Source organism: Monodelphis domestica, chromosome 3 (assembly GCF_027887165.1).
Source record: "Monodelphis domestica isolate mMonDom1 chromosome 3, mMonDom1.pri, whole genome shotgun sequence".
Lineage (NCBI taxonomy): Eukaryota > Metazoa > Chordata > Mammalia > Didelphimorphia > Didelphidae > Monodelphis > Monodelphis domestica.
The window spans coordinates 65,697,947-65,714,161 of NC_077229.1; the positions used below are offsets into that span (position 1 = coordinate 65,697,947).

Consider the following 16,215-nt stretch of genomic DNA (forward strand, 5'->3'; position numbering starts at 1 on the left):
AGATGTTGGTTCTATGAGCGTTCCCTGGGTTAAACTGAATATGCCTCACTGGAACTGGAATGGAAGGGTCGGACCACGAGGCCACACTCTCCCCCTGGCTCGATTTCCGGAAGTTGTCTTCAGAATCCCTGGCCGTGAGGCTGTTTCGTCGGCCTGCGGGGGGATGGGCTGCCGCTTCCCCAAGCTCCGAGAGCACAGACTTTCACTGAGACTTGGATAGCAGGATCCAGCCCGTGAGGCTGTCTTGCCCGCCCTGAGGGTTGCTGTTGTTTTGACCAGCTCTTTGCAGCGGAGGCCCCAGGCAGTAACTTTCACCCGGACTGGGACTTGGGTAGAAGACCCTGAGGGTTGTTGTTCCTCAGACCCTGCTCTCTGAGCCCGGCGCGGCTGCCGCTTCCGGGAGCCTTGGACTCTGCGCTCCTACCCCTGAGGTCCGAGGGATCTCGGGTTCTGGCTTTTAAGGGGAGCCGTACCTTTTGAACCGGGTCCAGGTCCAGGAGGAGGGTTCCCAGGGTCTGTGCTGTTGATCGTTTTGAATTTCGGCGCCTTAGGAGCTTCTAGTTTGAGATCGGTCGGGAAGGGTTTTCCGGAGATCTGAACTTCAGCTTTCTCTAAGCCGCCATCTTAACCGGAAGTCCCTCTAGGATTCTTTAAGTAGACCATCAGGTCATCTGCAAAGAGTGACATCTTGGTCTCCTGCCAGTTTCAATACCTTCAATTCCTTTTTCTTCTCTAATTGCTACTGCTAGGGTTTCTAGTACAATGTTGAATAATAGAGGTGATAATGGGCATTCTTGTTTCACTCCTGATCTTATTGGGAATGCATGTAGTTTATCCCCACTTCAGATGATATTTGCTCATGGTTTTAGATATATACTGTTTATTATTTTTAGGAAAGACTCTTCTATTCCTATGCTTTCTAGTGTTTTTAATTGGAATGGGTGTTGTCTTTTATCAAAGGCTTTTTCTTTGTCTATTGAGATAATCACATGGTTTTGTTGGATTGTTTGTTGATATGTTCAAATTATGTGGATGATTTTCCTAATATTGAACCTTCAACTCTTTCTAAGTTCCCTTTAGCTATCAAGGGTATCACTGTCCTCCCAAGTCATCCAAGCTCACAAGCCAAGTCATCATAATTTTTAAAACCCCTTACTTTCTTCTTTAGTAGAAACTCTAAGATTCTAAGGCAAAGGCTAGGCAACCAGGTTATTCTTTACTGCTCACCCTGTCACCCACCATATCCAGGGTGTTGACAAGATCTATAGATTTTGCTTTCATCACATCTCTCCCATATTCTCTGTCTCTCATATAACCCTGTAAATACTCTGGTATAGGTCTCCCACACCTCATGTCTTAACTATTGCAGTAGTTACCTATTTGGTCTCTCTATCCTAAGTCCCATCCCACTTCAGTCCATCTTCCATTCAACTGTGAAAGTGCTTTTCCTAAAACCTAGGTCTGACCATGTCATTGTCCAAATCAGTAAACTTCAATAACTCCCTATTGCTTTAAAAATAAAATACAAAACCCCATTTAGCAATCAAAATGCTTCATTACCTTCTATTTTTTTCCTATGCTCCTTATATTTTATTCCTCCTCACCCTGTAATATTCACTTTTCATTGCACTGACTTTGCTCTCAATTCAACTTTGGCTCTACCAAATTGAAAATATGCCTACTGGGTTGCACCCAGTTACTTGGGAGTGGAGTTTGGGGGAGGATAGAGAATGTCTTTTCAAGACATTAGCTCACTATGCAGAGGGGCCACTCTCAAGTAAAACTCTGTTCTGTAAACACAACTGCTGAAATTTTTTATGAATATATCCAAATGTCATGTTGTAATATTTGATCTTTGGAGAGAAAAATCTGGAATACTTTCCTCATTTCCCTAACTTTCTTCAAGTCCATGCTAAGAGCTCCTCTGCTTCTTAGATGATCCTTCTAAATTCTAGTGCCCTGTTTCTCTTGATTATTTTCAATTGATCTTGTTTTTAGATTGTGTGTACATTGTTGTTGGCATATTGTCTCCCCAATTAGACTGTCAGCTTCTTAAGATTAAGGGTCTTTCTTCCTATCCCCTGTGCTCTGCAGAGTGTGGGGAAACAGCAGAAACAATGAATGGCTATCAACTCACTGACTGACTGACATTGCCTAAGGAAATTTTCCCTGTCTTGCTATTATTCTACAAGTTCCATACATGTTAAACTCAATACTAATCACCACAGAAGGGTCCTTGTAGCTCAGGGATGACCAGAGTGTGATACTATAGAGAGATGAGGGATCCTGAAATGCATTTACTCACCCAACTGACACAACAAGGCCTTAAGTATACAAAAAAAAAAAAGAAGCTCTAAGAGGGAAATGGGAGGGAAAGTGATTTCCCCTGAGATGTTAAGCTCTCCTCCCTGGACACATCTGACCCCCATCCTGCAGGGCTAGAGGAAGCCTGCTTCAAGCATTCTTCCTTAGGAACAGGATAGAGCTAACAGGCACATGAGCAAAAAGAGAAGTTGTCTCTGCCCTAGCACTGATGCCTTCTGTACTGTGGGAGCTGGGCTCAGAGAAGCTGATGTCCAGCTTTCCTTTGTGCTAGCTGGGGTCAGGATGATAATGAGAGTTGATGTTTCTCCTGAACTCCTCTGAGACTCTACAATCAGGCTGGCTAACCTGGAGTTCTCCAATGAGGATGTAGCCCCAGGTGATCCTGTGCTTGTGGAGGCTGCACAAAAGGTAAAGGCAGGAATGAGGCTTGGCCACATGATGTTGAGTTCCTTTTATGAAGGACTTTTTCACCAATAGGGGTGGCTTGTTTCCCCCTGTGATGAGTGCCTGGCTGTCCAGGAAGGTGAACTTGATACAATCTCCATATTCATGCTATAGAGGCAGTGATGTTTGACAGCAGAAGATCCTGGTCACCACAGGACTGATCTTCACTACTGAAGCAATGCTGGCCTCCAGGGTAGCTGTGTTCTGATTTTCAGACTCCTGGTCAGCTGTCCCTGGTGCTCAAACAGTGACTTCAGAAAACATTTTAGAAACAAAGGTACCTAAGCTAGTCTGTACTCCCATTGAGTTCTCAAGTCACTTAAATTCTGCCTTCATGTTTTCAATTATAAAATGAGGATAATAATAGCACCTCCCTCCAGAGCCTGGTACATAGTAGATACTTAATTAACCCTTTCTTCTTCTCTACTCCTAACTCCTCTTACTCCCCCCCCCCCATATCACCATTGCTTCTCAAATGTCAAAACTCAGTAACCAGAAAAGGGGGCCCAGGATAGATGCCACATCAAGTCATAAGTTGAAAGGTAAGCATATTTTTTCATATAATGATCATAATAAAATGTAACACTTTCAGATTTGCAAAGTACTTTACAAATTTTATCTCATTTGTAAAAAATCAATCAATAAACACTTATTAAGCACCTATACTAAGGCAGGCATGGTTCTTAGTATTGAAAACTTGGAATCAAAAATAAAACATCCCCTGCCCTCCAGAAGCTTACAGTCTACCAGGAGCATTTAAACAATGAGTCCTCATGGACTTAGAAATTTGTCCTAGGAAAGGAAAAGAACACAGACTTCACCTGTTTACATTATCAAATCCTCTCTTTAGATTTAGATTTAGGTTTTAGATACTACTTGGCATTTTAAGGAAATATCCATTTTTTCCTATGATTTTTCCTGTTTTCAATAGGAATGGGTGTTGAACCTTGTCAAAGGTTTTTCCAGCATCTATTGAGATAATCATATGTTTTATGTTAATTTTGTTATTGATTTGGTCAATTATGCTGATAGTTTCCCCCATATTAAACCAGTCTTGCATTCCCACCTGGCTATGGTGAATGATCTTTGTGATATATTACTAGATTCTCTTTGCTATTATTATTTTATTTACCATTTTATATCATTAAGGTAATGGATTTTTACTTTGTTTTGCTCTTCCTGGATTAGGTATCAGCACTATATTTGTGTCATAAAAACATTTGGTAACACTCCATCTTGACCAGTTTTGCCAAAAAGTTTATATACCACTGGGATTAATTGCCCTTCAAAGATTTTGAGAGAATTCCTTTGTATCCATCTGGCCTTGGGTGGTTTTCTTGGGGAGTTCTTTGACAGCTTGGTCAATTTATTTTTTTCTGAAATGGTATCACATAAAAATTCTATTTCCTCCTTTGTTAAATCTGGGAAATTTATATTTTTGTAAGAGTTTAGCCATTTCCACTTGATTATTAATTTTATTCTTATATAATTGGGTAAATGATCTACCATTAATGTTAGAAATAATTCTAGAGATGGAAGCTAAAGAAATATAAAAAGATATTGACGAAATAATTATTGGGGGGTGGTGATCAGTATTTGCACATTATATGATGGCCTCCTTAAAAAACCCAGAGAATCAATGAAAAATTAAGGTAAACAATTAAAATATTCAACTAAGTAATGAGATATTTAACAAAAAACAGAACAATCCTCAATTTTTTGTGTATTACCAACAAATATCAAGGAGGAAAATGTAGGAAAAGAAAACCCATTCAAAATAAATATAGAATTATAAAATAGTGTGAATCCATACATCACAAAGAAGAATTATGTGAATAGGCTGGAGCCAGGATGGTAGATTAGCAGCAGCTACCCAGCTGCACTCTCCTCACATTCCCCTCCATCCAAACAATTTAAAAATAACACATTCAAACAAATTTTAGATATACAGAGCCAACAAAAATCAAAGTGAGACATATTTCTTTCTTAAGAAAACTTATGAAGTTATAAGGAGAAACCTGTGACTCGGTGGGTGTGGGGCAGATGTGTCCCTAACACACAGAGAGTGGCAACTGTAGGTAAAGGGGCCAGACAACTGATAAGAAAAAGATTAATGGAGTGCTCCCCCTTGATGACAGTGAGTAGGGATAGCACTGGTTGGCAACTTTGTTGCCCATATTCAGTTCAGAATCACAGTTCCAAGGAGGAAAAGAACATTAGTAGTCATTCAAAAGGGATCTGGGGCCCTGGTCATAGCTCCAAAGCAAAGTGGAAGGCTAGCTCTTGCAGATGAAGTGCACCAGGAGCCGCTTCCTGGGTAAAGCCCAGAGTTCAGAAGAGGAAAGCAGTGACTATACCTAGTGCAGATTTACACCTTTTTTGAAGCAGAAAAGTCACAGACCTCTAGAATGAGCTCTGAAAAAAACAGCACTTTGAGGCCATGATTTTCCTCCCTCCAGTGAGCAAAGCTCGATTTTTATATAAAGTTCAAAATCAAGAAATGGGCTGGAAAAATTAGCAAACAACAAAAAACGAACTTGATCATGAAATGCTATTATATCAGCAGGGAAAATAAAGAATAATCTCAGAAGAAGACAACAATGTGAAAACTTCAAAGAAAACATAGTGAGAGTTGCTACTTATTTGTCCCAAGCCCACTTTTGGAATTTCTGGAAGAGTGAAAGAGAGTTAAGATTTATAGAGGGAAAATGGAGAAGAAAACTGTGAAAAGACAATTAACACCTTTATAAAAGGAGCACAGAAATATCAAAGAAAATAAAATAATAAAAACAAAATTGGTGAAATGTAAAAGAAACCTAAAAATTCCCTGAAGAACTCCTTAACAAAAACTGACTAAACATAAAAAGAGGAACAAAAATTCACGAAAGAAAAGAATTCTTTAAAAACCTAAATTGGACGAATCACTAAAGAGGTACAAAATTTCACTGAAGAAAATGATTCTTTCAAAATCATAATCGTTCAACTGTAAGCTAATGATTTCTTGAGACATCAAGAAACAGTTCAACAAAGGCAAAAGAAATGTGAAATATTTCATTGGAAAAATGACTGACATGGAAAATAGAGAAGAGATGATTTAAGAATTATTCGATTACATGAAAGCCATGATCAAAGAAAGTGCAAGAGCATAATCTTTCAAGAAATTATCAAGGAAAGATACCTTGTTATCTAAGGAATTGACAGGATTCACTGATCACCTTCTGAAAGGAATTTAAAAATAGAAATTCTCAGAAATATTATAGTCAGAGAAAATACTCAAGGATTCATAAAGAATCAACTACAATATCATAGAGACACAGTTAGGATTACCTAAGGTGTAGTGGCTTCCAAGTTAATGGAGTAAAGACTTTGGAATATGATATTCTGGAAGGTAAAAGGAGCTAGGTTTCACAACCTAAAATAAACTAGGTTTTACAACCTAAAATAAACAAGCATTCATGGAGAAACCAGAGCTTCATAGAAAATCTGACATTTCAAACAAAAGTCTAAGGAAAAGCATAAAAGAATAACCATGAAAGAGTAACCATAAGGAATTAAAACTTAAATTTTTTATATTCCTATACGGGAAGATGACATAGATAAGTCGTAAGAACTTTATGATTATTAAGGCAGTTAACAGTTTATGTTGGCATTGTGGTAGAGGCATGGAGAGAGAGAGGACTTGTAAACCAAGATGCAAGAAACAAGCTGGGGACCTAATCTGCCTGTCAATCAAGAGGAAGGTTCCAAATGGAATGTTCCCAGGAGTGGCAGTTGGGGGTTTCTGGCCACAGAGAGAAGGAGGAGAAACTTAGCTTTGATTTTGGCTCTCTGGCTCAGGTAGATAAGCTGGCCAGGAGAAACTGTGACAGAGAGAGGAGAAAAAGGAGAAACTTGGCTTTTGGAGCTGGTTGTCTCTTTGAGAGTTGAGCTGGCCAGGAGTAACTGAGAGACTTTGAACTTTGTTTTGTCTCTGGCCTTAAGCTGAGAGACCTTGCTGACTTTGTGAAGAAGTAGAAAGAAGATTTTAAACAGCTGTTGTCCTCCATATCTCTAACTGTCTCAGAATCACGGTTTGTGAATGGACTACTTTCTCAAACCAACAAATTCTCCCTCATTATAGATTAGGGAATACCTTATTTCTCTTACCTCAGTTTTCTATCTTGTTATCCCAATAAACCCCTTGACTTGAAAAAGTAAAAGAAAAGAATATCTTCATAGTTTACTCAAGGGGAAGGGAAGAAGCCAAAAGCTTCAAAAAGAACTGGGAGGTGAGGGAGGCAGGAAGGAGAGGGTTGGAGAAAGGAGGGAGTGAAAGGAAGGAGGAGGTTAGAAAGATATACTGATCCATCAGCCTCAGTAGAGATTCAGTAGGGAAACCCCAGAGCATTCCCCAGTTCCCCTGTGTGGCAGCATCCCTGTACTAGCATCCCTCAGCATTTCTCATTCCTACCTCCATTACTACCAAGCAGTTTTAGGTTCCCCTCTAGCAGTTCTTTAGTAAGCCAGCGTACATCCAGTTAGTTCAACCAGAAACAGTTTCCTCAGTTTACTTTTTCTATTTCAATTGGCACCCTTAGTCTGACTGTACCCGACAATCCCACAGGCAGGAAAGAATAGATAGACAAAAGATGTTTAAACAAGTGGTTTTTGCAATAGTGGTCATGGCAGCCATTACCTGCTTTGGGGTTTACCACATTGTATATAACAGGATAACCCATACGGTAGTAGATACTATAGAGTACGTTGGCAATATTTCAATGAATGTTTTACAAATGCCATTTTAACATGAATTGGTTCTCTGGCAAGTCCTGGCACAAGTATATGTAATCTTTATGGCTGTGTTGCATCCTCTAACCCAAGTGAAGAAAGTTTTCAGATTCATGGTTACCCTTAAGACAGAGAAAATTATAGCCATTGATAACAACTTAGACAAGATGATTTAGTCAGTATTTGAACAACTGATCAAGAAAAAAGGTCTAGAACTAGTTATGAGTAAGGACAATGGGCAAACAGAGAATGCACCTCAGGAAAATGAGGGTGGCAATGGAAATGAAAATCAGGCTGCTAATGACCCTGAGAAAATCTGTCCCTGGAAGGAAGTTGCCAAGCTAACTGCTAATGCTGGTGTGATTCACTCAAAAGTCCATAGACAATTTACTCCTCAGGAACTTGAGTCCATTAAATGGCATTTCTCAAAATTTGTGGACAATCTTTTTCAATCCCACAAGGAGCTTAAAGGGGGCACTCAGGATTTTTGATCCAGACTTCGATGATGTAGAATTTCTGCTATCAGAACTGTTCAGCCCCCATGAACAAAGGCAGTTTTTGGAGAAAATTAGGTCTGAGAGCAATTTGACCAGCTGGCCAACAGTAGATCAAAGAGGGGATTATGGACTTTGCAAATCCAACTAGCATGTCCTATCTGAGAAAATACAGAGAGGATTTGCTGCAAGCTGTTAAGCAATGTTGTTCCCAACGGAATGCATGGGTCAAGTTTGGCAAGGTCAGGCAGGATTAAGGGGAACATGCTGCCACACACATACATAGACCATCTGTCAAAAATAGCAGAGTCAATCTTAGGGCTAGAAGCCATCAGTAAAGAGAGAACTGGCCATGTTCATAGACAATTTCTTAGGGGAAGCACATCCAATTTGAGAATATTTTTCAAGAACTGTTTCCTTAGATATGACTCAGTTTCCCTAATTGAATTGAGAGAGGCTGCAGGTTACCTATTTGAAAGCAATTCATAACAGAGTAAAGAAGTTCAAGACCTGAAAGATAAGTTAGAGAGGACTGAAAAGGATTTCAAAGAAAAGGAAATTGAAGAAATTATATTTTTGAACACAATTAGGACATACACAAAACCTAGAACTAAGAAGAAACCTAGTTACCAGGCAAGATTAGTGCAAAAAGAAACTAGGGAGTGTTTCTTTTGTCACCAGAAAGGGCCTTTGATAAGAAACTGCTTTTTGAAGAAGAAACATGAGAGTAATAACAGAGACAAACATAATGCAGAAACTAGATACAAGAAATCCACTTACCGTTCACACTGCAAGTTAAAGTCCTCACAGCAAGCTCCTGATTTGAGTGAAATGCAAAATGCTATAAAAACTGGAGCAAAGCCAAAGTATTCAGATGTGGTTAGAAGAGAATTATGAAGCCAGGCCCATAGTGACACTTGGAGGTAGAAAAAAATAATAATGAGGCTGCAGATAAAAATAGTAGAAAAAATTGGGGAAATAGTGTGAAATTGGTGCAAGAAAATGACTCTGTGAATGATAGCCATTGCAATAAAGCAAAAGGAAGGCAGAGCCAGATTAAAGACAATGAGGCAGAAATTAATGAAATAACATCTCAAATTGCAAATGAGATGAGAGACTTTGATAAGACCTGTATAGTAACCACACAGGAAAAGTCTGTAAAGGAAATCATATCATTCCTTGACAACTTTTTCCAGTGTAGAATAGATAATGGTATTGAATTGTGCAAAAGAAAAAGAGTCACAAGAACTCAAGAAAAAGTTAGTGACTAATACAGAAAATCATAATTTCAATTCCCTAAAGGTTACTGTTGCTAAATATGACAAGGCTGTAGAAAAATTCACAGAGGAAGTCCCACCTAACTTAGTTAATTCTATCAAGAGCTTTATGGCAGAAGTACCCTCAGAAATGACATCTAATTTGAATCCAGAAGCTAGCACCTTCCATCCAGTACTGAGTGATTTAGTTAAAGAAAAACTAACTCATAATGAAGCTGAAATCACTTAAGAAAATAATTATCATACTCAAAGTAGTGGAGGTGACATTCCAGTTAAATTTGAAAAGAAGGATGGAATGTAATTCTTATCAACTGGAATAGCCACCATGGATTCAAAAGACAGGCTTGAAGCCAGCATTCTAAGGGGCAAAGGGATATCCAGCCAAAGCTACTGCGGTGGTTTAGGTTCATGTTCCATTGAAGACTTCATTGGGAATGGATCAAATCAAAAGAATTAACTGAGTTACATAGGCAGCTGGCAGATGGTAGCAAAGACAGGAGTACTAATTTGGTGGCAATACACTCTTTACTACACACAGGCCAGAACCATATATATAGATTAAAGTGGGAAAGAAAAACCATATGGCTCTCTTACATACTGGTGCTTCAAAGTCTGTCCTAAAGACATGTTCAGGGGATACTGACATAGGGGGTATGGTTTCTGTAGCTGGAGCAACGGGACAAACACAACGGGTCCCTGAGCTCAAAAGCACAATGGTTAAATTAGGTTCTCTCACCATAGATCATACCTTCTTGTTGATTCCATCGTGCCCAGACAATCTTTTAGGACGAGATGTTTTGTGCAATATACAAGCAACATTACAATGTGAAAAATCAAATCTGGGGAAATTTATTTGCATCTAGCCAAGAATTCACTGAAGCACTATTCGTTGTTATACTTAGAATTGTTGTATACTTATTATATAGAAATGTTGTATACTTATACAACTTGAGGAAGAACCTGAAAAGATTCAAGTCGTGACTTCTATGTATGACATACCCACAGATAATATGACAGGGGTTGTTTGCAAAACACCAAAATGATGTGGGTCAGATTAAATCGATTACTCCTGTTAGGATTGAGGTCAGGGAAGGGATACCACCTAAGATTCTGCAATACAAGTTGAGTAGAGAAGCAAGAGAAGAGATAATACCCATTATAAATAGCTTGCTTGAGCAAGGTATATTGAGACCTATGGTATCTGAATACAATAGTCCAATATTAACCATTAAAAAGAATAAGCTAAATGAAGATGGCATTCCTGCATGGAGATTTGTGATGGATTTAAGGGCTGAGAATAATTTCATTAGGAAGAGATATACCGTAACACCATCTCCAAATGATATTATGACTCAGATACCTGCAGAAGCTAGGTGGTATACAGTGTGAACCTGAACAATGCTTACTTCACTATACCGTTACACCACGATTCTCAAAATATTTTTGATTTCCAATGGGGGCAAAATCCAGCTGTGCTATACTAGATTAGTGCAAGGTTGTTGTGAGTCTGTTTCAATATTTTGTCAACTGTTGCAAAGAGATGTAGCTATCATAACTTTCAAACACAGCAAATTGATACACTGTGTGGATGATTTGTTGCTAGCATCTCCTGACCCTAAAACTTATTTAGAAGATTCAAAGAAATTGTGAATAGAACTTTATACGAGGGCACATAAAGTTTCTAAAAAGAAGATTCAATGGGTCCTACCAACAGTTGAATATTTAGGATTTGTCCTAAAATCTCAAATGAAAGGATAGCAGACATACAGAAGCTAGGCATCCCTAGAACTAAGAAAGAATTTAGAGATCTTCTGGGGGTTGCTGGTTTCTCGAGGCAGTAAATAGTGGGTTATTCTCATATTTCCAAGTGCTTGACTGATTTGACAAAGAAAGACATCAAAACCATTGCAAATGAATAAGGAACATTCACATGCTTTGTCACAGTTGAAGGGAGCTATTCTATCAGCTCCAGCTTTGGGAATAGCTAATTATAAGAAAGAATTCCACTTTTATGTCCATGAAGCAAAAGACATCGCTTCTGGAATGTTAGCACAGTATTTTCAATTGAATCTAAGGGCTATTGTGTTTCACAGTTCTATCCTTGACACAGTTGTACAGGGCATGGTGCATTGCCTCAGGAGCATAGTAGCTACAGCTGCAATAATCAAGAAGTCTTCTGACATAGTACTGGGATGTAAATTGCATGTGTATTCTGCACACCAAATTGAAAAACTGTTATGGTCGCAGAGTACGCATTCATTCACCGATGCAAGAATATCCCAGTATGAAGTCGTTTTGTTAGGCAATGATGACATCACAATTCATAGATGTGCACTGTTGAACCCAGCAACTCTAATCCCTGATTTGCCAATGGGTGGAGAAGTATTGCATGATTGTGATCAGATAGTAGAACTCCTGCATAGGCCAAATGAACGCCTGAAAGATACACCTCTTATTGATCCAGAAATGGAGTTATACACAGATGGGTCCTCCTATGTTCGTGATGGGAGAGAAATTCTCAGGGGCAGCGGTTGTTGACTATGACAAAACGCTTTGGCATGCATTGTTGCCAAGTCATGTCAGAGCCCAGGGAGCCGAGCTTAAGGCTCTGCTCATGGCCCTGGAATTAGCTAGGGGGAAAAGAGCTAATATATTTCTGGATTCACATTATGCTTTCTCCACTGTACATTGGTCATCATACATATGGAAAAACAGGTTATAAAATTTCAGCTGGGAAACCAATTGCACATGGCAATCTGATAGATCATATTATAAGTGCTATAGACTTTCCTAAGAAGGTGGCCATAATCCATTGTAAGGCACACACTCATGGAAAGGACAGGGTATCCCTAGGGAATGACAGAGCAGACATAACATCAAAGTATGCTGCTAGGTTCGGTCCCCACCTTGTGCTGAATTTCTCTCGGATTGAAAGGCATAATCTCACTGAAGCCTATGACAGAGAAGTGATACAATCATGGAAAGAGCAGATAGGTGCTAAACTGATCAAAGGCGTCTGGATTGCTCGGGTAAACCTATTCTCCTAAACCTATTATCAACATCTATGCACCGTAATTCATGCAAAGGGACAATACAATACGGAGTAGAAGGGGTTCTGAATACCATTAAAGAGATATTGGACAGCACCAGGAATAACTAAAATGCCATTAGAACTTGTCAGGCACGTGAGACATGCAGGAGATAAAATCAAAGACATTTTAAGAGTGTTGCATTGGGAGGCAGACCACTCAGTTATATGCCTTTCCAGTGTGTTCAAATTGATTATATCAACATGCCTAAGGAAAAAGGATACAAATATGTATTGGATAGTGGATAGACTGACTAGATAGGTTGAAACATGTCCATACAAGAAAAGTGATACTGCTAGAGTAGTGAAATTTCTATTGAAGAAGATTATACCTAGACATGGCATTCCCAGTACCATTGGCTCGGTCCCACTTCACTTCCCAGGTTCTACAAGAAATCTATAAGGATTTGGGGATTAAATGCAATTACCATTCAGTTTATCGGCCCCAAAGTTCCAGGCAGGTCGAATGGATGAACAAAGAGTTAAAAACACAAATAGGTAAACTCTGTTCAGAAACACATTTAAAATGGACAGATGCTTTGCCTCTTGCTTTGTTCAACATTAGATCCAGGCCTAGGACTGACCTGCACATATCACCTTTCAAAATGCCGTATGGTCAGCCTCTTTGGCATGGTAGAACAGTAAAGCCACCTTACTTGTCCATGTTAAGAGGGGAATGTGTTCTTCCAGAATACTTAAAACAGATACAATGTAGGATTGAAGAACTAAGGAAACTGGGTTTGCTTGTGCAAAAAACATCCCTAGATTTTTCATTGCACAACATAAAACCAGGTGAAAAAGTTTATGTCAAGAACTTTAATAGAAAATCTCCTACAGAACCAAGATAGATCAGACCTACTACAGTCATAATGACAACCCCAGCGTCTATAAAAGTTGATCAAAAGATCCATGGTTCCATGATCCACATGTGAAAGTGCATCACCCCATAATACTGAGTAGCCCTAGGAAAAATAATTGATAAGCAAATGCAGTCCCTACCAGAAACACAGGAAAGCACATGAATACCTGCCACCAGAATACAGTAGAGAGAGCCCCGCACAAGTTAAAATAATGAAAGGATAGCACCCTGAAATTATACAGCCAGTAACACAGTAATATGAAAGGAAAACCTTACATTTGAAAGAGTAGCAGCCACAAAGAAACAAAGCCTCTATATGTTATAAAATAGTCTCTGCCTGACATTGTAACAAAACGAAAAGAACTATCTCCAAGTTCTACATACAATAACCATCCAGGAACTACATACAGTAATCATATGATAAACCTCCTTGAAGAAAAAAAATTGATATCATTATTCTTACCAACGTCTTAAAAACCTATGCATAATGCTTATCCCCATGCATGAAGAAAAACACAAGTTGACCTAACTTGCAAATCTGAAGTACAAATGCAAAAAGCTTACCCCCATGCATGAAGAAAATCATATGTTATATTACTTGCATACACATAAAATTGATACATTTGGGCACTCATGAAAATTTCCTCTTACTTCCACACAAAAGTAACTTTTCACTCTTACTAGCACGCATATGTAAAAAACTAACTTGCACACATGTTTGTGGTTTGTTCATGTGTTCCCAGGTTCCTGATTTGAAGAACACAAGTCTTCAATCAAGTGATGGAAGACAGAAGAGTGATATGTTGACCAGAGAGAATGGAAGTTTCTATAGGCAACATGAATGGACATGGAAGGACTTTGGAACTTTGAAATTTTGGAATTTTGGCCATGAATAAGTGTAAGACTATGTCATACATGTAAACACCCATATTGCATGCACATCCTACAAAGCAAAGTAAGATACATCCATGGGATGAGTAAGTATACAACATGCATGACAACAAAGACACACTGATGAGAAATTTCTGTGGGAAATTCAAACAGATAGTAATATCCTTTTCTGCATGAGTTTGCACAGAAATTTAGAATGATGTACATATGTAAATCTGTACTGTGTTACTAATTGACTAACGAGCTAACTTTTTAGAGTAAGTTCATTAATAGTCTAACTACTAACATTAGTAATAGCCTATTGAATTTGTTTAAGGCTTAAGAAAGTAAACATAGAAGTTCTGAAGCAGGGAAGTTATATTGTATTATGATTGTAAGTTAGCATTTGTTAGTGATAGGAAATTTTACTTAGTGAATTTATAGACATTAGGAATTAGAATATTTGCATATTCTTAATGTTAGTGGAATTGTTGAGATGATTTGGAAATTGTTACTTGCTTTGTTATTGTCAAACTATGTTCATGTAATTCCCCTAACCAAACCATTTTCCTATAACTCAATCTTAGCTTAGCATTTAGATTGATAGACCAGCTAAGATGAGTTTAGGATTTTGTTATTGGGGGAGGGGGGTGGTAAGAGTATATTTCAGATAGGAAAGAGTTAAGATAGATAGATGAAATTATTAAGGTAAGTATCACTGAAAAATGCAAGTTGTATTTTTTGCTAATAGAAGCGGGGGGGGGGGGGTTGAGGTAGAGGCATGGAGATAGAGGGGACTTGTAAGCCAAGATGCAAGAAACAAGGTGGGGACCTAACCTGCCTGTCAATCAAGAGGAAGGTTCCAAATGGAATGTTCCCAGGAGTGGCAGTTGGGAGTTTCTGGCCACAGAGAGAAGGAGGAGAAACTTGGCTTTGATTTTGGCTCTCTGGCTCAGGTAGTTAAGCTGGCCAGGAGAAACTGTGACAGAGAGAGGAGAAGGAGGAGAAACTTGGCTTTTGGAGTTGGTTGTCTCTTTGAGAGTTGAGCTGGCCAGGAGAAACTGAGAGACTTTGGACTTCGTTTTGTCTCTGGGCTTAAGCTGAGAGACCTTGCTGATTTTGTGGAGAGGCAGAAAACAGATTTTAAACAGCTGTTGTCCTCCATATCTCTGCCTTAGAGTCACAGTTTGTGAATGGACTACTCTCTCAAACCCTCAAATTCTCCCTCATTATAGATTAGGGAAATCCTCATCCCTCTTAACTCAGTTTCCTATCCTGTTATCCCAATAAACCCCTTGACTTGAAAAGGAAAAGAAAAGAGTATCTTTATAGTTTACTCAAGGGGAAGGGAAGAAGCCAAAAGCTTCAAGAAGAACTGGGAGGTGAGGGAGGCAGGAAGGAGTGGGTTGGAGAAAGGAGGGAGTGAAAGGGAGGAGGAGGTTAGAAAGATATACTGATCGATTAGCCATCAGTAGGGATCAGTAGGCTAACCTCAGAGCATTCCCCAGAGCAGTTCCCCTGTGTGGCAGCATCCCTGTACTAGCATCCCTCAGCATTTCTCATTCCTACTTCCATTAACTACACCAAGCAGTTTTCAGGATTCCCTCTAGCAGCTCTCTCTAGTCACAAGCTAGCCAGAGTAGTCATTAAAAAAGAAATAATTTCCTCTGTTTACATTTCTGTATATCAGCATGTGTATCAATCTATGATATTGGAATGATTTCCAAAAAAGAATGAAGGGATGATAAAGAGGGATGCACTGGAAGAAGAGGGAGGGAAAAGAGGTAGAATGGGGGAAAATTTTCACATAATGTACAAAGAACGTGTTTTACATTGGTGGGGACAAGTATAAATTTTATGTATCATAAATATATTTAATGCATATTATGAATTTATATGTTTTATAAATTAACAAAATTATTTTTAAAAGAGCTATTCCCCAGTTGAGAAATGATCAAAGAAAATGAATAGGCTATTATATGTATACACCCAAACAAATAAAAGAAATAGCAAAATCCCCCATGAGTCCTTCATCCAAAGGCTGCTATCACAGCAAATTTTAGGGCAGAAAGTAATACGACAGAGGAAATT

The 16,215-nt window shown here is 38.8% G+C and overlaps 1 protein-coding gene across 1 annotated transcript in view; it reads right to left on the reverse strand.

Moving 5' to 3' along the window:
* LOC130458055 (mucin-2-like) overlaps positions 1 to 16,215 on the reverse strand; it is a 45,338-nt gene that overhangs the window by 11,219 nt on the left and 17,904 nt on the right. The window lies entirely within an intron of this gene.